The 26519-nt window shown below is 43.0% G+C and overlaps 3 long non-coding RNA genes across 3 annotated transcripts; all 3 read left to right on the forward strand.

Moving 5' to 3' along the window:
* Positions 1-104: 104 nt before the first annotated feature.
* On the forward strand, positions 105-9858 carry LOC139446016 (uncharacterized). The gene is made up of 3 exons (XR_011651906.1): positions 105-362; positions 1895-2031; positions 9754-9858. It is a non-coding gene; the product is annotated as an uncharacterized lncRNA (long non-coding RNA).
* A 4680-nt stretch (positions 9859-14538) lies between these two features.
* Positions 14539-16618, forward strand: LOC139446756 (uncharacterized). Its single transcript, XR_011651929.1, has 3 exons — positions 14539-14621; positions 16199-16338; positions 16533-16618. It is a non-coding gene; the product is annotated as an uncharacterized lncRNA (long non-coding RNA).
* A 7620-nt stretch (positions 16619-24238) lies between these two features.
* LOC139445951 (uncharacterized) lies at positions 24239-26478 on the forward strand. Its single transcript, XR_011651902.1, has 3 exons — positions 24239-24497; positions 26041-26177; positions 26374-26478. It is a non-coding gene; the product is annotated as an uncharacterized lncRNA (long non-coding RNA).
* Positions 26479-26519: the final 41 nt, after the last annotated feature.

Raw genomic sequence — 26519 nt, forward strand, 5'->3', positions numbered from 1 at the left:
TTGATTGTGTGGAGGATATAGCCTCGCATAGACACCTCCCCGACCCCACCCATCCCACTGTGTCTATACCGAAAGCAGTATATAAGTAATGTTTAGAACTAAAACGTTTCGTCTCTTTTGTGATAGCCAAGCGTTCATCAGTAGAATAAGAAACAGATAGATATGAGATATATCCTCTTGGTTGTGGTTGTCCTTGTGGTGCTTGTAGACCAGGGTAATGGTCTCTCCTGTTATCCATGTGCCGGAACGAAATGCGCGGCGCCCAGGGGATGCAGAAGAAAGAACTACATAAAAGACCACTGCAATTGCTGTGATGTATGTCCCACTAAACTCGGGCAACCTTGCTCTGGACTGAAACCAAAGTAAGTTCTTTACATAAGATTTACAGAGATACAGGAATAATTATTTGGTAAAGAATGATAATTATCAGCTCTTTCCATAACTTTTCTTACCAATGTTTGGATCACCATTATAGGTAAGTGGCGTTAGTATTTTATAGTATATTGTTGAAATACGAAGGTGACTGAAACAAATGTACGTTCTTCAACTCGAATAGATCAACACGCGGTTCTCCGAACGACAGTTACGGTCCGTACGAATGATTCCGTAAAAATCATCGCTTATGTCTCGCTTCAGCGGGATAAACATTCCAAACGAACGAGACTTTCCTAAGCCCGTAAAAAGTGCTTCCTTACAAACTTGGCCATCTCTTAGGCAGTCCAGAATTTGCTTGGTTGGTTAGTTTAAAATTTTGAATCGAGAACGAGGTCAAAATATTTTTCAGAGCGTTGACTGGAATGGAAGTTGCCAGTTTGAAATTAATGCCGTTAAGCTGGAGAAATCTGATTTTATGATTGGCTAATGTCGGCTTCTTGTTGGTCCTTTTATTGGTTGTCAAAGTTCTCCAAAGGTCTTTCAGACGTGGCCTGTAATGTTTTGTCCTCAGATATTTGTGTAGAGGTAGCGAGCTCTGAGATCTGACTTTAATCAGTTGTGAAATGACGGACTTCCTTATAGGTAATATATTTGTGAAATGTGAAAATATGACACGTCGGCAAGAAGAAGGCATTTCCATGGACACAAGTTGTGCTTCCCTCCTTGCTGATCTGTTTCTTTATGCACACGAGTAAGAATGTCCGTTCGGATTGGCAAAATCACCCTCTTGTTACACGACCTCAACACATGGATGACAATGCCAGACCTCATGACATGAGGGCCAGTGCAATAACGACTTTACCCTGGCCAGCAATAAGGCCAGGTTTGAACCCCCTTGAACATGTTTGGGATATTCTGGGGCGGTGCATACAGGCACGTGATCCTCCTGTACAGGGTTTACGCCATTCGGAAGCAGCATTGCATCAGGAGTGGTTGTTGTTGACCCATCAACAGATCCATCGTCTGACCAGAAGCCTGAGACGTAGGGTGGAATGCTTCACCCGGGCACGTGGCGGTTATATCCGCTACTGATATGTTTCACGTGTCATGTCAAGTAGAGACTTAAAGAAACATTTTCACATGAAGCAGCAAACGTAACTCGTTTAATTAATACTGCCACGCCATACTTTTTGAGGTACCTGTGTTACCATGATGTTTTTGTCAGTAAATTTCAATCACAACTCACCAATATCTTCTTTATTTGTTGTCAAATGTTTGTTATATCCGATGCTCCTATGGTCAGTCATCCCATGCCATGATTTCTGCCATTAGTCATGGTTCAGAAGTAGGGGTGTGCGTAATATTTTTCTTTGTGTTTATAACTTCAAATATGATTTCACTTTCAAACCTTGTTTACACGTGAGAACTTATAGTATATACCTTTTTGAAGCTTTCGTGTTTGTCATGTAAGTGGTGATTTAAGTAAACAATTTATCATGATAATGTCCTTTATAAACAGGTGCAGAAAGGACTTGTGGTGTATCAAGATAGATGGGGATTCCGCCGAGGCCAAGAAGACCTTATTCTGGAGTGATGGATTCGAGGGCGTGTGTGGAAGAATTAGAATCGAACGAAAGGAAGGACCTACATATTAGAGTAAGTCCTGAAAGCCACCAAGCATTCGACAAACTACATGTATTTCCAACCACAAGTTTGTTTCATTCTGCATACATTTATCAAATGTGTATAAAGAGATCAATTTTTAAACTTATCCTATATCACACTATGCATTTCTCTTTCTTCTTTCGATTCTGAGTGGAAACATATCTGAAATAAAAGTTTCCAGCTTCTAAAGTTAATTAACCCTGTCATACCTCACATCGTCACGGTCACCTCCCAGATCTGGGTCATGCGCGCTGTGCATGCTGGTTGACCTTCTTGCACTGATCACGTGTCTATCCCAGTCAACTCATTCTCTTTCAAATCGCCACGCAGTGGTGACGTGTTGTTATTACAGGAATCCATTTTGGGTTTTTCTTTTCGCTTGCAAGCGATCTTCATATTTTTGTCGTCTAATTGCCTGCAAATTTACTTATATCCCTGTTTGGGATAGTTATTCATCATAATGGACGAGCATTCCACACGGAGACCTGTCTGCACTTTGTGCCGACATGTTTTCTCTCCGTCTGACCCTCATGCCCAATGTTCGGATTGTCGTGGATTATGCAGTTTTTTAGAGCGCTGAGAGCTCTGCTCCGATCTACCAGATGAATACTTTCAAACTGTACTTGCATAAATGTCGGCGTCGGGTGTCAGATCGTCTCTCTTAGACTGCAGAAAAATCCACGAAAGCCAAGAAAACACCGGTCAAGAAAGCGAGATCGGCCCGATCACCCTCACAGGCGGGCCAGAATACTAGGGATCAAACTGGTCCCATGATTTCGTTAGACGATGAGGGGGTCTCTGACTCTTTTCTCACAGACGACATGTCTAAGGTATCCACGAATCCACTTTCAAAGCCGAACCTACCCTCCACATCCCGAGACTCGGACATTCGACGAGTCCTCTCGTTAGACACGAGTGTTGATGACTGGCTTACGTCAGCCAACGTATCGAACCCGACCGAGGTTCGTACTTTCGACTCGTCGTGTTCTACGACTAACATGGAGCTCGCTCCTGTTTTACCTTCGAAGGGTACACATGGTACTGGTACCTCGGTCGACCCTATAAGTTCGGTCCGTCGTTCGAAATCTCCCATACGACGATCTTCGCAGGATCAATCCTCTTCAAGACCAGGAGTCGTATGACGACTCATCGGATCAAGGTTCACGAACCTCCCATTCCCGAGAGGATTCACAAGACGATAGACATTCGTCCCGGGATCGACTATCATCGACAGTCAGTGCACTTTATTCAGTGCAATCATCGGGGGATCGGCATTCAGACGTGGACCAACGGACTTCTCACTCTCAAGATCGAGATGATTCACCGAACATCCCACCATCGAAGGTTCCTCGTACTTCCGAACCTCGAACTTCCGAACTTGGACCCCCGAACCTCCGAACCTCCGAACCTCGAACCTACGAACATCGGGCCTCCGAACCTCGATCCTCCGAACTTCGAACCTCCAAACCTCGAACCTCCAAACCTCGAACCACCGAACCTCATCGCACCTCCGAACATAACCGACCCTCCGAACCTCGTCAAACATCCGAACCTCGTCGAACATTCGAACATCGTCGAACCTCCGAACGTCGCTGTACTCCCGAGGTGCGACAGTCACGTTCGAATCGTACAAACAAAAGAGATTCGAGCCTCGTCGAACCTCTGAGGTTCAACGAACATCATCGAACCGAACTTCGAAGGACATACGGACTCTTAAGTATCGACACACTTCAAAGGAGGTTCAACGGGACACGAGAGTTCATAAAACCTCCAAGGAATGGATACATTCGAGAGACTCCCCTAATATGCGACGTTCAACTACAGATCGTTACTCATTTTATGACAGGCGAGCGGATTATCGCTCATCCCCTTATCATGTCTCACGAAGCGACTATTCAGACCCATCACGTCTAGGCTCGGAGGATGAACGCTACAACGAGTCTATTAGCCATTCATCCTACATGTCTCGATCTTCTCCTTCACTCACCCATCCGGAGTTTCGACTAAGAGATTACCCTCACACTTTTGATTTTCATCAACGTGGTGATTACCCATGGAACACAACTTCATATAGTGCCTACGCACATGAGTTGGAACGACACCCACACTACAGGGATCCCCACCCTCCATGGCATGGGTATCCTCATGATCCAGATTACAGACCTTCTCAGTCAAGCCACATTTCCTCTTCTCGTCATGAGGATTCTCCTCGGCGACATAGAGATAGACCACTCAGATCAGCTACCGTTAGTAGATGTCCTTCACCTAAAGATAGGCAGAGTTCTACTTCACCTACTCGTCGTACCGGCTCCCCATCGCCACCTCCGGTTCGACGCCCTCCTGTTTCCTCTGAATCACAGACTCCTGCAACATCACAAGCTCCATCTCAAGCTATCCCTACATCATGGATCCCTGCTTTTCCAGCAGAACAGATTCGTTCTCTGTTACAGGCTGTAACAGCAGCATGTCTTCCCCAACTGGCACCTGCATCTGCATCGACACCCATTACATCCCTTTCAGTGGATCAACCACCAGAATCAGAGTCATCAGACCACTATACCTCCCCAGCTTCGTCTTCTGGGAGCTTCGACATAGCGGATCCGATCACTGTACTTATCTGGATAGCAGATAAGTTACAATTGTTAAAAAGCACTTCAACGGAGAACACTTTATCATCATTTGTTGTGCCTTCAGCCTCGTCGCCAAACATCACACTCCCTCCGAGACCAGTCCTACAGGATATGGCCACCAATTTAGACAAAGCATTTGGATCCTTTCGCCGTCTTCGTGATCGGCTTCAATCTCCACGCTTTGTATTGGCGGATGCAGGGACTCATGGCTTGTCTACGATTTCTCCCGAACTAGATGGTGACATCGCAACATTAGCTCCTAAGCGTCCGTACTCAGCTTCTTCAGTGGATGACAGGGACCTCGTTCACCTCGACACCACTGTTCGAAGGACCCTCCCGTTGGTCTCCACTATTTTATCAGCAACTGAAGCACTTTCGTCGGCTCTAGCTCATGCATCTTCCTCGGAAGAATTCTGTATTCGAGGTGCTGTGACCCTCATCCAGGATAAAACGACAGCTATACTAGACCTCCTTGCCCACCATGCGGGATCTATCACTTCTCTTCGTAGACGGGGGGTGTTACAACATTGCTCATGGGATGATCAATTTAAGAACAGGCTGTACCAAATGCTATGGTCAACACCCTCCCTTTTTGCTGGGCGCATACAGGAGGTCACCCATGAAGTCCAAAGAGACACTTCCCTGCAAGTCACTGTTGACTTACTTCGTCTCCAGAAAAATCAACTGGAAGAACAAAGGAAAGACCGAAGACGACCAACCTTTACTCCTTCTCAACAAGACCTTAGAGAAGTTTTGAGTAATAGGTCTGCTTCTTTTCGTGGCCGTGGCCGAGCACGCCAACATCAGAGAGGAGGGAAATCAGGCGGACGCACCGTCTCCTTTTCAGGGACTAAAGCAAACACTAACTCTCCTAAGCCAGGAGACACTAACCACAAATGACTCACTACAACAGCAGAACGACTGGGACCTTCCGACTCCAGCCATTCCGATTTTCTCGTCTCTCGTAAGCGGAAGACTAGGCACGTTCGCTTTAAACTGGACCATCCTAGACGACCCATATGTGTCTCGTCTCCTACAAACAGGTTATCCTCTACCTCTTGCCACCACACCTCCGACGACGTGCAAACCGCCTCAACATCTGTATCCAGCAAAACAACTTCCAGTTCTCATAGACACCATAAACACGTTACTTGTAAAGAATGCAATAGAGTGTCTGGGCACTCAGCCAATGACACCAGGGTTCTATTCTCCAATTTTTCTGGTTCCCAAGAAAAACAGTCCTCAACTACGTATCATCTTCGTCTTGAAAACCTTCAACAAACTATACCTAGAGACTCCTCCACACTTTCGCATGACATCACTCGCTCTACTACGAACGATTATTCATCCCGGCGACTTCATGATCAGCCTAGATATACAAGACGCGTACTTACACGTCCCTATCCTGCCAGAGCACCGCCATTTTCTTCGGTTTGTGTTCCTAGGCCAACACTACCAATGGCGAGTGCTCCCATTTGGAATTTCTTCGGCCCCGTGGCTATTTACTCGCCTCACAAAACCCATCGTCAAGTTCCTACACACTCGAGGCATCGTCTTCGAAACGTACATCGACGACTGCATTCAAGCCAACAAGGATTCGAACACTCTACTTCATCACCTCGATTTCTCTCAACGCCTACTTCATCAACTAGGTTGGATCATCAACCCAAAAAAGTCCGAAACTATTCCAACACAACGTCTCCAGTTCATCGGAGCCCTCTTCGACACGGGTCTGGGCAAGATGTTTGTACCCCAAGATCGTTGGGAGGAAATCTAACGCCTCGTTCCATTGGCACTCAAACAGCCAATTTCCTTACGTCAATGGCAACAACTTCTCGGTCTCCTAACATCAGCACAAGCCCTCACCAAGAGAGGTCAACTTCACTTATGGCCAATCCAGTGCTTCCTCAAGCCCTTCCTTCAGGACGACGATTGTCAGGTTCTAATATCTCTTCCAAACCATCTACACCCACACCTCAAATGGTGGTTAACTCCATCAAATGTCTGCAAAGGAGTCTCCTTGCAACCATTCAGCCCGAAACTCCACCTATTCGTCGACGCCTCAACCGTCGGATGGGGAGCTCATTGCCAAGACCTACAAGTGGCAGGGCGGTGGTCATTAGAAGAAAGCCAGCTTCACATCAACAATCTAGAATTCAAAGCAGTGATTCTGGCAGTGTCTCATTGGTCAACACTCCTTCAGTCCTCCACACTAATGATTCAGTCAGACAACCTATCGGTCGTGTGGTACATAAACAAGATGGGATCCACCAAGTCAACGTCACTTCTATCTCTAGCACTCGACTTCTTCAAACTGATCGACTCACTCAACATTCAAGTTCGAGCGAGACATATTCCCGGCATCGCCAACGTCATAGCCGACTCCCTGTCCCGACCCGACAAACCATCTCCCACGGAATGGCGTCTACATCCCGCTTCAATACTCAGCTATCCCGGTTCGTATCTCCTATCCCAGACCCCCTAGCCTGGGACCACGATGCATTAGCAATCCCATGGGAAGGACTACATGCTTACGCATTTCCCCCAACCGGCATTCTACATCGGGTTCTACAGAAGATATCAACGACCAATCGCCTCACTCTACTTTTGGTCGCGCCCTACTGGCCAACACGCAGTTGGTTCATAACGCTCATTCGTCTCGCAGACAGAAAGTTTTACCATCTACCTCTAAGGGACGATCTTCTGCATCAACCACACTCTCAGCTCCGTCATCCGTCGCCAACAGCCCCCAATCTATGCGTTTGGCGCATTTACAGAAATCATTGATAGCTAAGGGTTATTCTGGACGAGTGGCAAAGACCATTGCGGGGGCGCACAGGTCATCTACTAAAGCACTATATGACCAAAAATGGAAGGCATTTGAATCGTATTGTCATTCACATGACATTTCCACACCTGCCACGGCATCCCCGCAACAAATTGCTGAATACCTTCACTATCTTCGATCATCTCGTAAACTAAAAGGTTCGACTCTAGCTACCTATTTAGCTGCGATCAATTCTGTCATCGCAACTACAACAGGCACTAAGATTTCAACAATCACCGAATTACAATCATTGATCAGATCGTACAAGTTGGCGGACCAAACATCACGTTTTCGACCACTAACTTGGGATCTAAACATCATACTTCGCCATCTAACGTCGGCCGAGTACGAACCTCTCGCCGAGAAAGATTTCGAACACATTTCTTTGAAGACAGTTTTCCTTCTGGCCCTTGCAACGGCGGCTCGAGTGAGTGAAATTCACGCTTTAGACGTCAACAGAGTGCGTTTCGAACGAACTGCACATGGGAAAGTATTTTTGGGACTACGATGGGATTTCATCGCCAAAAATCAACTCCATGGTTAACCCGATCGACTATTCAGTATCCCACCGTTGACTGCCCTCTTAAACCCTGACGTAGACATATCGTTGTGTCCGGTACGTGCACTTCGAATCTATCTGGAAGCGGCGAAACCACTTCGTCGATTACGTAAGAGGTTATTCATCCCGCTCGCTGCGGCAGCTACTACGGAGGTATCCCGTACCACAATCTCGTTTTGGATACGCTCAGTGATCCTTCGAGCCTACACCTTCGCTGGCCTACCTGCTCCAGTCGCATCTAATCCTCACGAAACCCGTGCTGTCGCTTCCATCATGGCACTTCACAGTAATTGCTCCTTGACCGCAATTATGGAGGGATGTTTTTGGAAATCCGATACCGTGTTCGCATCCCATTACCTCCGAGACATCTCAGTGACGGACGTTCAAGGCCTTCACCAGTTTGGACCCTTGGTACTCGCACAACAGATCTCCAAGACACACCTGCGCAGATAGGGAGATGTATAACCAGATTTTCATTACAATACATCCATCTCTATTTATAATAAACATTTGTCATGATTATTGGTGTTTATTGTATTCATTCGGGCTTCCCAGACTGAGTATCCGGTTGGAGGGTATAATCACTCGTCTGTAGAGACCTTGGTCTTCAACTTGAAGTCGTCATTAGACGCGGCCGATTTCGGTGTCCCGATCCCTTATTTCAAACACCTCTACTTTAGGTATGTGTGTTGACTAACGGTTCGATGATCCTTTTGTGGATATTGTTGATGGTTTCCTCTTCTCGTTTTTTACCCATCGATTCAATCACTGACATGATTGAGGGTTCGACGAAGCGATAAAAGAGATGCCGAGCGGGTCCAACCTATCGTCCTCTGGAGATAGGAATATCCCGTCTTGTAGATTCGACGACTGGATGTATACTCTCTCGAATATAAGTCGTACTCGTTCGTTTTAGACATGCGATTACGCTTGATTACGTTTGAACATGTTACACATGTTGTACCCGACTTATTGTGTTTCAGTTGTTCACGTATCAGGATCTCAGCATTCTTTGAGAGTGTTCTTCTTATCCTGTCTACGAGTTGTTGTTTTTGTGTTTTGTTTTTTTGTTTTTTTGTTTTGTGTCCTACGACACTTAACTGTGTTACTGTATTAAGTATTGTAGCACTGTTAAGTTCCAGCTTCCTCGTAAATATCCTACGGTTGTGATCTATAGACAAGGGAGTTGCGCCCCACCATCCAACCGTTGGATAAAATGCCTAGTGTGAGATAGGATAAGTTTAAAAATTTGAAAATTTTATTATAAATTGTATATTTATATACTTATCCTATCTCACACGTTATATGCCCACCCTTCCATCCCCACATCGCAATTCCTTAGTCTATATGCTCTTGAAAGAGAATGAGTTGACTGGGATAGACACGTGATCAGTGCAAGAAGGTCAACCAGCATGCACAGCGCGCATGACCCAGATCTGGGAGGTGACCGTGACGATGTGAGGTATGACAGGGTTAATTAACTTTAGAAGCTGGAAACTTTTATTTCAGATACGTTTCCACTCAGAATCGAAAGAAGAAAGAGAAATGCATAGTGTGAGATAGGATAAGTATATAAATATACAATTTATAATAAAATTTTCAATTTTAAAAACCCCTCTGCTGAAGCTGTGTCAAAGTAAGGAAAGATATATTTATGTAATATATATCATATAAAACATATTTTGCATTGTTTTCAGGTTTTATCCGGTTGTTGGCTAACATGAAGGGTTTATCTCGCCTGTAAACAACACACTACAAATTAAATGTTGAGCAAAATTATTCAGTAAACTATTTCAAAATCTCTCAAGAGTGCCTTTGTCTTTCTTGCTTCTCTGACGAAATATGGCCCAGTCGTCTAAGGCGCCGCGATTCGCTGTGCAGAGTTGCGTCCTTTGGGCTCGCCAGAAACCTATGATTGTGTGTTCGAATCCCGGTTCGCCCCGATTATGTTTCTAGTTTTGTCAGCACCATACCCGTGCTCGTGGGTTTCACCGAAGTGGTAACCGTCTTAGACCTGCATCACATTAAGCTGACACGCCGTGATATGACTGGAATACTGTTAAAAACGGCGTTAAACCCAACTCATTCACTCACTCACTCTGACGAAATATGGATTCCATATGGCAATACATGGTGGAAAGAAATGGTATGAATTGATCACTGAAGTCAGTGAGGACACCAGGTGTTCGGGAAAAGGGTAAGAATGCCATGCTCCCTCTATAGCATCCGCCACGCAAATAATGTTCATTGATAAAGTCCCAGTGAGTAATTAAGAAGTTGTGAAAACTCATAACCAAGATAATCGCACATCATGTTGACAAACGATGTGTCATATTTTGTATATACCTTTAAATGTACCTCCTTCGTGTTAGAGGTAGAGCGTCCGCCCGGAGAGCGAAAGGTCCGGGGTTCGATCACCGGCCGCGTCATACCTAAAGACGTTAAACGATGGTACTTTTTGTTACCCTGCCTGGTACTCGTCATTAAGGGGACTGGTCGGCTCGGCTCGGAGTCAGTAATCTGTGTGTGAGTGGGGTATTCATGTTAAACTGTGGCATGGTATCTCAGTGTGCTAGCTCTATAAATCGGCATCAGTCTGGACAATCAGCCACACACACGTGCATACACGTAGCTATATAAGTGCAATAATCTTGGACGCGACGTTAAACCCAATTTCACCTCACCTCACCTCCTTTGAATGTCTACCTTAACCATTTCTGTTTACAAACCACTTGTCTAAAGCAGTGGGATATATGAGACTAATAAGTTCAATTGACTGCAGTACCAGAAATTCCCCATCAACGAAGTAGGCCCTCCAGATTTCATTAGAAACGTTAAAGGTCGCTTGGCAAATGTATGGTACGTGGAAAGCACAGAAGTTACAGAAACCATCAGCTGTAGTGTTTTTCCCCAAATACGATACTGTCCTTTGGAAATATATCTAGCAGTACTTCTTGTTAATCCCACCGTGTGACAATATGCAACACTAATTTATAGACACATTCTTTATACCAAGCAACTTATCGATGTTTGTCCACCACACAGTGATAAACAGAACACAACATAATTAACATGCATGTGCCTCATCCACCATCATTTACATGTTCTGAATACCAAGGGTCTATCAATTGAGTCATTTAATACTTTAGATAAACTATATATTTTATACTAAACAATGTGACAGACAAAATACTGCCCTGTGGAACCCCCTGATCCTGATTATAATGATCAGACAGGGTTGAACCAACACGAACTTGAAATTGTCTGTCTTAAAAACTGTGATAAAAATTGAGGCAAGCGGCCTCTTAAACCAAAGTCCTGTAAATCTTTTAAAATACCATGCTTCCAAGTGGCATCATAAGCTTTTTCAAGATAATAAAAGATAGATACAGCATGTTGTTTATTGACAAAAACATTTTTAATAAATGATTCTAAACGAACCAAATGGTCAATTGTACTTCGGTTTTTACGGAAACCGCATTGGATATTACTAATCAGATTATTGGTTTCTAAAAACCAAACTAATCGATTATTTACCATGCGCTCCATGGTTTTACAAACACAGCTAGTAAACGAAATAGGTCTATAATTTGATGGATCTGTATGATCCCTGCCAGGCTTTGGTATGGGTATAATTATGGCATTTCGCCACGAAGGAGGAAACTGTCCTGTTGTCCAAATATCATCAAAAATATTCAGTAGTGTTGTGAGGAAAGTGTTTTAAGAGCTGATAATGAATATCATCATCACAAGTTGCAACTTTTTTCCTCTCTTGTTGTTGTTTATACTTCTGAAATTCTGAGAGAGAGAGCAACAACAGTAATAGGTTTCACACACTACGAAGTATAATAAGGAGGAAAAAAAGTTTATTCGCCGCCTTCTGAATAGGCACAACACCTTCTCATTAGAACGTCGTCTGCCGCAACAATCCGTCGGATGCGAATTCGCGACCGGATAGGCAGCCCGACAGCTGACCGACTGTGAGGTACGTTTTAAATATTTAATTAAAGTTATGCCTAAGCAATGAAGGAAAAGGGTCGCCTAGGTTACGGACACTTGAAAAGGTTACATGGTAGGCATGACATCTTGTGATGCCCGTTGGCTCACTTTTCCCATTCCATATTCGATACCTATTGGTGAGGAATGAGGCGTTAGACGTCGAATACACGAGTATCATGAATCAATGACGTGGTATGTAATAATTCGTTGGGCGACTTTGACAGAACAGAGGCGGGGGAACAACACGAAGGATGATGTGGATCATAGTAAGGAACGAGGACGGTATAGGCATGGCTAGTGGCGCCACAAGGGTCAGTCGGCTTTTGAATCATTACTGAACAAATGTAGCGAGTGAAACTAAAGGGGCCTTAAGTACCAGACAGTTTCAAATAGCCAAAATATTCGACTCTAAACCATTTCATCCTGCTCTCACGGCGTGTGTGTGTGTGTGGAGAATACCAACAAACAACATGTGACCAATAAATTAGTCGGTTATAAGGAGAGTATCAGATCAAAACCAATCTCAATAAATTCAGATCTTAGTTCTCGCTATCGCTTAACAAAGATCTGAGGACATCCCATTACGGATCATGTCAGTACGACCTTTCTTCCAAGCAATCAAAGCGTCGCTTACCAGATCATGAAAGTGACAGTCGGAATGTGTAATCATGCAACCTCGAAAATGTTAACACGGTGTATTCCGAACGACAATTACGGCCTGTACGACAGATTACGTCAGAATTATCGTCTATCTCTCGCTTCCGTAGGATACACATTTGAACGGAGGAGGCGTTGCACGGTACGTGGGAAGCACTGCCATGCAATCGCAACTATATATTAGACATTCCGGAATGTTTGTTTGTTCAGTTTCCAAAATTTTAATCGAGAACTGTGTCAACATATTTTTCAAGCGTAGTCTGAAATGGAAGTCGCCAGGTTGAAACGAGTGCCGTAAAGCCCGAGAAAGCTGCTTTGTTATTGGCTGATGTTGACTTCTTCTTAGTAATTTCAGTGGTCGGTCAAAGTTCGCGAAAGATCGTTCTGACGTGACCCGTAATGGGATGTACTCAGATCTTTGTTTAGCAGCAGCGAGAACCTAGATCTGATTTTGAGGAGATTGATATCAAAACTGGAACGTCACAAAATCACTAAAACAAATTCATTGTCCCAAACAACACACTCGCGCATGTGATCCATGTGGTGTACGATCACAGCCTGGCATCATCGTCTGATGCGCCCAATAAGTGTCTGGGTGTTTGCCAAGGGAAAATTGTACCACACTTTAGTAAGAGTATTACCGAGTCTTGTGACCGGACTGGCCACTCCATGCAGACAATGGTCTCCTGCCATAGGCATCAACGCCCCTTGTCGTCCATAAAGATGAAGTCCGGTCCCGATTGCACCAGCATACGGTCTCATGTACACATACAGAATTTCATCCCTGAGACGTACACCTGTCATCGTGCCCCGCTATACTTCCACCCCAAATCATGATTGAACCCCCTCAACAGCGGTTGTTTGGCTACTTTGGAATCCTGAAATCTACGGCACACTAGGGCACGACGACCCGTGAAGTGTAGACAATATCTCGATTCATCAGTGATAAGTACTAGAGCCCGGTCCTGGTCTGTGTAAATGAGGTGACATTCAGCCTAGTCTAAAAGTGCCAGTCTGCGATGACGGGGCAGTCGGATGCAAATACAACGATTCTGTCACGATACATCCAAACACAGTTTTTCAAGCACATCTTACATGCCTCTTGCATGCCCCTTTCGTTCAATGCGTACCAGGATATTTCAATCATCTATTGGATCAAAACTAGTGCTTAGCAAACGTTGAGTACTTTATTTAACAACAAACAACATTGGAAAAAAATCTATTCTTTTTCTTTTTTAATGCCACTGATTCGTTATTTCTATGCCTGGCCAATATGTTCTAGTAATATTGTGATGTTTTGGACATACTGCCAATTGAAAACGACCAATACCCGAGACATATGCACACATTTTAATTTACAAATCAGAGATAATAGTGGTGCATTGTTGATGACCAGATTTGTAGCAACAACTTTGTATTTGATAGGACACAGGCACTATATAAAACTCAACGACTTATTGACTGAGAAGGTGTTTTTTCAGAGGGAAATGTATTTGAATGTATGGGCGTGGTTAACGTACAACCTGCTTTAACTGTATTGCATACATTGATTGTGTGGTGGATATATCCTCGCATAGACACCTCCCCGACCCCACCCATCCCACTGTGTCTATACCGAAAGCAGTATATAAGTAATGTTTAGAACTAAAACGTTTCGTCTCTTTTCTGATAGCCAAGCGTTCATCAGTAGAATAAGAAACAGATAGATATGAGATATATCCTCTTGGTTGTGGTTGTCCTTGTGGTGCTTGTAGACCAGGGGAATGGTCTCTCCTGTTATCCATGTGACGCAAAAAAAATGTGCGAAGCCCATTGGATGCAGAAGAAAGAACTACATAAAAGACCTCTGCCATTGCTGTGATGTATGTCCCACTAAATTCGGGCAACCTTGCTCTGGACTGAAACCAAAGTAAGTTCTTTACATAAGATTTACAGAGATGCAGGAATAATTATTTGGTAAAGAATGATAATTATCAGCTCTTTCCATTGCTTTTCTTACCAATGTTTGGATCACCATTTTAGGTAAGTGGCGTTAGTATTTTATAGTATATTGTTGAAATACGAAGGTGACTGAAACAAATGTACGTTCTTCAACTCGAATAGATCAACACGCGGTTCTCCGAACGACAGTTACGGTGCGTACGAATGATTCCGTAAAAATCATCGCCTGTGTCTCGCTTCAGTAGGATAAACATTTCAAAGGAACAAGACTTTTCTAAGCCCGTGAAAAGTGCTTCCTTACAAACTTGGCCATCACTTAGACAGTCCAGAATTTGCTTGGTTGGTTAGTTTAAAATTTTGAATCGAGAACGAGGTCAAAATCTTTTTCAGAGCGTTGACTGGAATGGAAGTTGCCAGTTTGAAATTAATGCCGTTAAGCTGGAGAAATCTGATTTTATGATTGGCTAATGTCGGCTTCTTGTTGGTCCTTTTATTGGTTGACAAAGTTCGCCAAAGGTCTTTCAGACGTGGCCTGTAATGTTATGTCCTCAGATATTTGTGTAGAGGTAGCGAGCTCTGAGATCTGACTTTAATCAGTTGTGAAATGACAGACTTCCTTATAGGTAAATCTTTGTGAAATGTGGCAATATGACATATCGGCAAGAAGAAGGCATTTCCAAGGACCGAAGTTGTGCTTCCCTCCTTGCTGATCTGTTTCTTTATGCATACGAGTAAGAATGTCCGTTCGGATTGGCAAAATCACCCTCTTGTTACACGACCTCAGTACATGGATGACAATGCCAGACCTCATCGTTCGCATGAATTACATAAGGGCCAATGCAATAACGACTTTACCCTGGCCAACAATAAGCCCAGGTCTGAACCCCCTTGAACATGTTTGGGATATTCTGGATGGGTGCATACAGGCACGTGATCCTCCTGTACAGGGTTTACGCCAATTGGAAGCAGCATTGCATCAAGAGTGGTTGTTGTTGACCCATCAACAGATCCATCGTCTGTCCAGAGGCCTGAGACGTAGGGTGGAATGCTTCACCCGGGCACGTGGCGGTTATATCCGCTACTGATATGTTTCACGTGTCATGTCAAGTAGAGACTTAAAGGAACATTTTCACATGAAGCAGCAAACGTAACTCGTTTAATTAATACTGCCACGCCATACTTTTTGAGGTACCTGTGTTACCATGATGTTTTTGTCAGTAAATTTCAATCACAACTCACCAATATCTTCTTTATTTGTTGTCAAATGTTTGCATGTTATATCTGATGACATTGGTATGGCCCAGCTCCTATGGTCAGTCATCCCATGCCATGATTTCTGCCATTAGTCATGGTTCAGAAGTAGGGGTGTGCGTAACATTTTTCTTTGTGTTTATAACTTCAAATATGATTTCACTTTCAAACCTTGTTTACACGTGAGATCTTATATTTTAAGCGATAGTATATACCTTTTTTCAGCTTTCATGTTTGTCATGTAAGCGGTGATTTAAGTAAACAATTTATCATGATAATGTCCTTTATAAACAGGTGCGCAAAGGACTTGTGGTGTATCAAGATAGATGGGGATTCCGCCGAGGCCAAGAAGAACTTACCAGCAGTCTGTGATGGATTCGAGGGCGTATGTGGAAGAATTAAAATCGAAAGAAAGGAAGGACCTCAATCTTAGAGTAAGTCCTGAAAGCCACAAAGCATTCGACAAACTACACGTATTTCCAAACACAAGTTTGTTTCATTCTGCATACTTTTCTCAAATGTGTATAAAAGATCATTTTAAGACCCCTCTGCTGAAGCTGTGTCAAAGTAAGAAAAGATATATCTATGTAATATATATCATATAAAACATATTTTGCATTGTTTTCAGGTTGTATCCAGTTGTTGGCCAACATGAAGGGATTATGTCGCCTGTAAACAACACACAACTTATTAAATGTTGAGCAAAATTATTCAGTAAACCATTTCAAAACTCTCAAGAGTTCCTTTGTCTTTCTTGCTTGTGCTGAATGTCTGACCAAATATGGCCCAGTCGTCTAAGGCGCCGCGATTCGCTGTGCAGAGTTCGCTTAGGCTCGCCAGAAACCTATGATTGTGGGTTCGAATCCCGGTTCGCCCCGATTATGATTCAAGGTTTGTCAGCACCATACCCTTGCTCGTGGGTTTCACCGAAGTGGTAACCGTCTGAGAACTGCATCACCTTAAGTTGACACGCCGTGATATGACTGGAATACTGTTAAAAATGGCGTTAAACTCAACCACTCATTCACTCACACACTCTGACGAAATATGGATTCCATATGGCAATACATGGTGGAAAGAAATGGTATGATTTGATCACTGAAGTCAGTGAGGACACCAGGTGTTCGGGAAAAGGGTAAGGATGCCATGCTCTCTCTATAGCATCCGCCACGCAAATAATGTTCTTTAATAAAGTCCCAGTGAGTAATTAAGAAGTTGTGAAAACTCATAATCAAGAAAATCGCACATCATGTTGACAAACGATGTGTCATATTTTGTATATACCTTTAAATGTACCGCCTCGGTTGTCTAGAGGTAGAGCGTCCGCCCAGAGAGCGAAAGGTCCGGGGTTCGATCCGAGGCCGCGTCATACCAAAAGACGTTAAACGATGGTACTTTTTGTTACCCTGCCTGGTGCTCGTCATTAAGGGGACTGGTCGGCTCGGCTCGGAGTCAGTAATCTGTGTGTGAGTGGGGTATTCATGTTAAACTGTGGCATGGTATCTCTTTATACTACGCAACTTATAGATGTTTGTCCACCACACAGTGATAAACAGAACACAACATAATTAACATTCATGTGCATCATCCACCACCATTTACATGTTCTGAATACTAAGGGCCTATCAATTGAGTCATTTAATACTTTTGATAAACTATTTATTTTTATACTAAACAATGTGACAGACAAAATACTGCCCTGTGGAACCCCCTGATCCTGATTATAATGATCAGACAGGGTTGAACCAACACGAACTTGAAATTGTCTGTCTTAAAAACTGTGATAAAAATTGAGGCAAGTGGCCTCTTAAACCAAAGTCCTGTAAATCTTTTAAAATACCATGCTTCCAAGTGGCATCATAAGCTTTTTCAAGATAATAAAAGATAGATACAGCATGTTGTTTATTGACAAAAACATTTTTAATAAATGATTCTAAACGAACCAAATGGTCAATTGTACTTCGGTTTTTACGGAAACCGCATTGGATATTACTAATCAGATTATTGGTTTCTAAAAACCAAACTAATCGATTATTTACCATGCGCTCCATGGTTTTACAAACACAGCTAGTTAACGAAATAGGTTCTATAATTTGATGGATCTGTATGATCCCTGCCAGGCTTTGGTATGGGTATAATTATGGCATTTCGCCACGAAGGAGGAAAATGTCCTGTTGTCCAAATATCATCCAAGAGATTTAGTAGTGTTGTGAGGCAAGATTCAGGCAAGTGTTTTAAGAGCTGTTAAAACACATCTGTGACGTCATTCCATTGTTTGAACGCTCCATTATTTTTTCAGGAATGGAGAGTTGCTTGTCAACTGTACATTATCTTGAAGCAAAATTTGAATTAATTTCCACTTGGAACAGACGGAACTATTTTTTTATTTACTATTAAATACTTTCACAATTTTGCATAAGGCTTAAAAGCTCAAAATAATATGTATATATTTTGTGTTAGAGCACGTTAGCCACAACAATGTTCATATTTATAGATAGTTAGATAAACCTTTGACGAGAAAAAACAAATAATGTAACATAAATATCGCTTGTTCGAGGCTCTATATTTCCAATTATACCCATCAGCATGTGTTAACAATGTGCAAGCGATTGATAAATTCTAGTTTAGGACCCAACACAATTATGAAGAGTCGTGTACCATGCATTGTAAATGTCAACTCGCCACGGAGCTTGAAAATATTTTCAAATACAGAATATTTTGTCAAAGTGTAAAAGTAGGGATGAGTTTTAAGTAGGGGAATATCCTCGTAACTCTCCATTCCTTAAAAATAATGGGCCTCGGCCCCTGCGGGGCCTCTGCTCCATTATTTTTAAGGAATGGAGAGTTACTCGGACATTCCCCTCTACATAATGAATATCATCAGCACCAGTTGCAGTATCATGAGCTTGTACTAAAGCAGCGTGTAGTTCATGTAGTGAAACAACTTCATTATAGTCTTCGCCATTGTCAGAATTGAAATTAACTTTTTTCCTTTCTTGTTGTTGTTTGTACTTTCGCACAATTTGTTTGCAATGTCTGATTTTTAGGTCAATAAGTTATTGTCATCTTTGAGATGATGAATACTAGTTTTAGAACCTTTGCCTTTGATTCTTTGGATCATGTTCCATACCTTTGACATAGGCGTGCGTGAATTTATTTTAGTCACATAATTCTTCCAATACTGACGTTTATTGTCTTTAAAGGATCGTCGAGCCTTGGCAGAATTGATTTTCACATTGTTTAAATTATGAACGGTAGGATGGCGTCGAAATTATACTGAACCAAATTAAAAACTTCACATTCCTAACATTTTGACCAGTTATCATTGTGGGCCCTTACTGTGTATTTGAACAGTAATGGCCACGTATTGTCTTCAGATAACACCCGTTTTTGTGCAGGTGAATCGATCAAAATAATGTGGACAGCTCTATAGTGGCAAAAGTGGTTTTTCACATGCAACTGGTCACGTGGCCATAATACCTCACGTGTTTTCAGCCATACTTGTTAGCAGTCTTTAAAAAAACCACAAAAAACACAGAAAAACAAAGTCTTTACGGCCATTTGTCATGCCATGCCTTTCAAATGTGCAACGTAAACGTGCCATCGGCATGTTGCAGAAGGGAACTTCCGTAGCTGAAGTCGCAAGGACGATGGGTTGTAGTCGACGGACTGTTTATGATTTACAGACGCGTCTACAGCAAACGGGTACCACCGCTGATCGCACTCGTCGACCACTTGTGACGTCACATGCAGAGGATCGTCAGACTGTCTTACGTCACCTCCGTAACCGAATTTTGACGGCTACATCAACCAGAAATGAACTTTTTAGGGGTGGACTGTGTGCGCAAACTGTTCGAAACCGTCTGAGAACTGCTCAACATCAAGCACGACGGCCATACTGCGGGCCGACTCTGACTCAATTACACAGACGTCAACGTCAATTGTGGGCACAGCGACACTTACGATGGACTCAGAGGAATTGGAATCAAGTCGTCTTCAGTGATGAATCCCGATTTAATCTTCGATTTGCTGATGGTAGGGCGAGGGTGTGGAGGCGCTGTCATGAACGTTACGCTCAGTGTTGTGTACAGGAAGTTGACAGATTTCGAGGCGGAAGTGTCATGGTGTGGGGTGCTTTCTGTGGCAATGCATGTTCAAGGCTTCTTGTCATCCGTGGCAACCTCAACGCTGCTGCTTACCGCGACCAGGTACTGGCACCAGAACTTCTGCCTTTTATGGCAGCCCATGGACCCGGTCATGGACTGGCCGTCAAGGTCTCCCGACCTCAATCCCATCGAACACGTCTGGGATGCTCTTGGCAGAAGTCTGCGCACTCCAGAACCAACCACAGAATTTGCAAGATCTTGGCATCATTTTGCAGCAACGATGGCGTCGTCTTCCCAATCATGTGTTCACAAGCATCACAAGGTCCATGCGGATGCGTTGTGTGGCAGTTGTCAACGCACATGGTGGCCATACACGCTACTGAACTTGTGTGCCATCAGATTCTTGTGCGTGGGACTTATGATTTAAACTGTTGATGTTACCGAATACCGTAGGTGCTTTGGAACAAATTATGGTTACCACCGTTAATTAAAATCCTTCTTTGGACATTAATTATTAAAAATGAAGTTTTTAATTTGACTCAGTATATTTCTCTGCCTTCTTCCTACGCTTCCTAGCTTGTTTGCATTCGTCATTAAACCATGGTTTTCGAAGATGTGGGTTCAAAGAGGACCTAGGAATAGTTTCATCAGCTATAAATTGGGTCATGAACATCTATAAAAAGGTTTGGTTTCAATTTGTCAGCACATATGGTTTGATATAATGGCCAATTTGCTTTGGAAAAATTACATCTTGTTGAAGGTGGGGCATCAGTGGGATATACAGCTGTAATTACAGTCGGAAAATGATCACTTCCACAAAGGTCATCGTGGACTGACAATTCAAATTCAGTATATATGTTAGAATCAGTGATCGACAGATCTAATGCAGAATACGTATCACCTGGTGGTGTGAAAGAATGATAAGAATTGTACTGACGCAATTCAAATTTATCAGTTGGTTGAAGATATGTTTCTTGCAAACTAAATACTGACGTTTTGTTATCTTGTGCTAATAACTGTACTTCATTAAAATTATTCTAAAGTCCTCTGCAATTCCACTGAATTAAATAAGGAGATTGGCTTATGGCGGTTCTATCGGGGATCTCTCATGTGCACGTGAGGAAGATGGACTCCTGTGTCTGTGTTCTGAAGATGGAGTCACCTCCATCTTCCGAAGGTCAAAGGAGTTATGGATTTCAACCGTGACATGTACCTCTAAAGGTGAGGGTATCTTTGATGATCGTTTACGATTTAGGCGTTTACGTTGTTTTTTCGACATTTCGACCGGAACTTCAACATCAGCAGCTGCTTGAGAGAGTGAGAGAGAGAGAGAGTATATTAACCATGTGATAACGACGCAACAACAGTAATGGGTTTCACACACTACGAAGTAAAATAAGGAGAAGAAAAAGTTTATTCGGCGCCTTTAGAATAGGCACGACACCTTCTCATTAGAACGACGTCTGCCGCAAGAATCCGTCGGATGCGAACTCGCGACCGGATTGTTAGCCCGACAGCTAACCGACTGTGAGGTACGTTTTAAATATTTAATTAAAGTTATGCCTAAGCAATGAAGGAAAAGGGTCGCCTAGGTTACGGACACTTAAGCAAGTGCGTGTTTTAGGTTGCATGGGCTTGTGTTAATGCATACTAATGCCACTTTTACAGTAGTAGACCACAGAGATACCAAGGCGTGGTTTAAACATTGATATCCAACTCCGGGCCTACCAGTGCTTGTTTTATCCCTTAATGCCTAGAACCTGGCAGGGTGACAAGAACTACAATCTTTTGACGTATTTAGGTATGATGCGTCCAGGGGATTGAACCAGCGACCTATCGCTCTCCGGGCAGACACTCTCACCACTAAACCGCGGAGGCAGTCAAGTCTTGAGGAGACATTCCATTGAGCCACGATGAAATGTAATAACCCAAGTCGCCGAGCCTAACCAACTTTATCGGCTTTCATGACAATCATAGGATATTGGGGACTTATTCTTCCGAGTAATCCCCACAGTTTCACATGATCAATCAAACATTGCACATATGTTGCATGTATTGAACTAACTTCTCCCGTTCACTCTTTAACAGCATAAACTACAAACACAACTTCAGAAAAATGTTGTCAACACCGTTATACGAATATTGAATTCATTGAACACACACACACACACACACACACACACACACACACACACACACACCACATATATATATATATATATATGTTACATGAGAGAGAGAGAGAGAGAGAGAGAGAGAGAGAGAGAGAGAGAGAGAGAGAGAGAGAGAGAGAGTTGCATCAGTATATTAACCATATCTTAAGGACGCAACAACAGTTATGGGTTTCAAACACTACGAAGTATAATAAGGAGAAGAAAAAGTTTATTCGGCGCCTTCGGAATAGGCACGACACCTTCTCATTAGAACGACGTCTGCCGCAACAATCCGTCGGATGCGAATTCGCGACCGGATTGGTAGCCCGACAGCTAACCGACTGTGAGGTACGTAATAAATATTTAATTAAAGTTATGCCTAAGCAATGAAGGAAAAGGGTCGCCAAGGTTACGAACACTTAAAAAGGTTACATGGTAGGCATGACATCTTGTGATGCCCGTTGGCTCACTGTTCCCACTCCATATTCGATACCTTTTGGTGAGGAATGAGGCGTTAGACGTCGAATACACGAGTATCATGAATCAATGACGTGGTATGTAATAATTCGTTGGGCGACTTTGACAGAACAGTGACGGGGGGAACAACACGAAGGATGATGTGGATCATAGTAAGGAACGAGGACGGTATAGGCATGGCTAGTGGCGCCACAAGGGTCAGTCGGCTTTTGAATCATTACTGAACAAATGTAGCGAGTGAAACTAAAGGGGCCTTAAGTACCAGACAGTTTCAAATAGCCAAAATATTCGACTCTAAACCATTTCATCCTGCTCTCACGGCGTGTGTGTGTGTGTGGAGAATACCAACAAACAACATGTGACCAATAAATTAGTCGGTTATAAGGAGAGTATCTGATCAAAACCAATCTTAATAAATTCAGATCTTAGTTCTCGCTATCGCTAAACAAAGATCTGAGGACATCCCATTACGGGTCCCAAACAACACTCTCGCGCATGTAATCCATGTGGTGTACGATCACAGCCTGGCACCGTCGTCTGATGCGCCCAATAAGTGTTTGCCAAGGGAAGATTGTACCACTCTTTAGTAAGAGTATTACCGAGTCTTGTGACCGGACTGGCCACTCCATGCAGACAATGGTCTCCTGCCATAGGCATCAACGACCCTGGCACGATCAGGCCGTCCCTTGTCGTCCATAAAGATGAAGTCCGGTCCGATTGCACCAGCATACGGTCTCATGTACACATCCAGAGTTTCATCCCTAAGACGTACACCTGTCATCGTGCCTCGCTATACTTCCACCCCAAATCATGATTGAACCCCCTCCACAGAGGTTATTTTTGGCTACGTTGGAATCCTGAAATCTTGTCTACGGCACACTAGGGCACGACGACCCGTGAAGTGTAGACAATATCTTTGATTCATCAGTGATAAGTACTGGAGCCCGGTCCTGGTCTGTCTAAATGAGGTGATATTCAGCCCAGTCTAAAAGTGCCAGTCTGCGATGACGGGGCAGTCGGATGCAAATACAACGATACATTCCTCTTGCATGACCCTTTCGTTCAATGCATACCAGGATATTTCAAACATCATCTATTGGATCAAAACTTAGTCCTTCGCAAACTTTGAGTAGTTTATTTAACAACAAACAACATTGGAAAAAAAATCTGTTCTTTTTCCCTATGCCTGGCCAATATGTTCTAGTAATATTGTGAGGTTTTGGACATACTGCCAATACCAACACCCGAGACATACTTTGTATTAGATAGGACACAGGCACTACATAAAACTCAACGATTTTCCGTCACCTGCATATGTCCACGTGAATTGCAAACACACAGCTGCTCATGTCATTGTGAGGAAGTATGAGTTTTGTCACGCTAAAATGTTTATGCATACGTGAATATTGACTGAGAAGGTATTTTAACAGAGGGAAATGTGTTTGAATGTATGGGCGTGGTTAACGTACCACCTGCAATAACTGTATTGCATACATTGATTGTGTGGAGGATATAGCCTCGCATAGACACCTCCCCGACCCCACCCATCCCACTGTGTCTATACCGAAAGCAGTATATAAGTAATGTTTAGAACTAAAACGTTTCGTCTCTTTTCTGATAGCCAAGCGTTCATAAGTAGAATACGAAACAGATAGATATGAGATATATCCTCTTGGTTGTGGTTGTCCTTGTGGTGCTTGTAGACCAGGGGAATGGTCTCTCCTGTATTCCATGTGCCCAAACGAAATGTGCGGCGCCCAGGGGATGCAGAAGAAAGAACTACGTAAAAGACCTCTGCCATTGCTGTGATGTATGTCCCACTAAATTCGGGCAACCTTGCTCTGGACTGAACCCAAAGTAAGTTCTTTACATAAGATTTACAGAGATACAGGAATAATTATTTGGTAAAGAATGATAATTATCAGCTCTTTCCATTGCTTTTCTTACCAATGTTTGGATCACCATATTAGGTAAGTGGCGTTAGTATTTTATAGTATATTGTTGAAATACGAAGGTGACTGAAACAAATGTACGTTCTTCAACTCGAATAGATCAACACGCGGTTCTCCGAACGACAGTTACGGTCCGTACGAATGATTCCGTAAAAATCATCGCCTATGTCTCGCTTCAGTGGGATAAACATTCCAAACGAACGAGACTTTCCTATGCCCGTAAAAAGTGCTTCCTTACAAACTTGGCCATCTCTTAGGCAGTCCAGAATTTGCTTGGTTGGTTAGTTTAAAATTTTGAATCGAGAACGAGGTCAAAATCTTTTTCTGAGCGTTGACTGGAATGGAAGTTGCCAGTTTGAAATTAATGCCGTTAAGCTGGAGAAATCTGATTTTATGATTGGCTAATGTCGGCTTCTTGTTGGTCCTTTTATTGGTTGTCAAAGTTCTCCAAAGGTCTTTCAGACGTGGCCTGTAATGTTATGTCCTCAGATATTTGTGTAGAGGCAGCGTGCTCTGAGATCTGACTTTAATCAGTTGTGAAATGACGGACTTCCTTATAGGTAATATATTTGTGAAATGTGGCAATATGACATGTCGGCAAGAAGAAGGCATTTCCATGGACACAAGTTGTGCTTCCCTCCTTGCTGATCTGTTTCTTTATGCATACGAGTAAGAATGTCCGCTCGGATTGGCAAAATCACCTCTTGTTACACGACCTCAACACATGGATGACAATGCCAGACCTCATGACATGAGGGCCAGTGCAATAACGACTTTACCCTGGCCAGCAATAAGGCCAGGTTTGAACCCCCTTGAACATGTTTGGGATATTCTGGATGGGCGCATACAGGCACGTGTTCCTCCTGTACAGGGTTTACGCCAGTTGGAAGCAGCATTGCATCAAGGGTGGTTGTTGTTGACCCATCAACAGATCCATCGTCTGACCAGAGGCCTGAGACGTAGGGTGGAATGCTTCATCCGGGCACGTGGCGGTTATACCCGCTACTGATATGTTTCACGTGTCATTTCAAGTAGAGACTTAAAGGAACATTTTCACATGAAGCAGCAAACGTAACTCGTTTAAGTAATACTGCCACGCCATACTTTTTGAGGTACCTGTGTTACCATGATGTTTTTGTCAGTAAATTTCAATCACAATTCACCAATATCTTCTTTATTTGTTGTCAAATGTTTGTTATATCCGATGCTCCTGTGGTCAGTCATCCCATGCCATGATTTCTGCCATTAGTCATGGTTCAGAAATAGGGGTGTGCGTAACATTTTTCTTTGTGTTTATAACTTCAAATATGATTTCACTTTCAAACCTTGTTTACACGTGAGATCTTATATTTTAAGCGATAGTATATACCTTTTTGAAGCTTTCGTGTTTGTCATGTAAGCGGTGATTTAAGTAAACAATTTATCATGATAATGTCCTTTATAAACAGGTGCGCAAAGGACTTGTGGTGTATCAAGATAGATGGGGATTCCGCCGAGGCCAAGAAGAACTTAGTCTGGAGTGATCGATTCAGCGGCGTGTGTGGAAGAATTAGAATCGAAAGAAAGAAAAGACCTACATCTTAGAGTAGGTCCTGAAAGCCTCAAAGCAATCGACAAACTACATGCATTTCAAACCACAAGTTTATTTCATTCTGCATACATTTCTCAAATGTGTATAAAGAGATCATTTTAAAAACCCCTCTGCTGAAGCTGTGTCAAAGTAAGGAAAGATATATTTATGTACTATATATCATATAAAACATATTTTGCATTGTTTTCAGGTTTTATCCGGTTGTTGGCCAACATGAAGGGTTGATCTCGCCTGTAAACAACACACTACAAATTAAATGTTGAGCAAAATTATTCAGTAAACTATTTCAAAATCTCTCAAGAGTGCCTTTGTCTTTCTTGCTTGTCTGACGAAATA

The sequence above is a fragment of the Haliotis cracherodii genome, unplaced genomic scaffold (assembly GCF_022045235.1).
Source record: "Haliotis cracherodii isolate W230 unplaced genomic scaffold, xgHalCrac1.p SCAF_6, whole genome shotgun sequence".
Taxonomy (NCBI): domain Eukaryota; kingdom Metazoa; phylum Mollusca; class Gastropoda; order Lepetellida; family Haliotidae; genus Haliotis; species Haliotis cracherodii.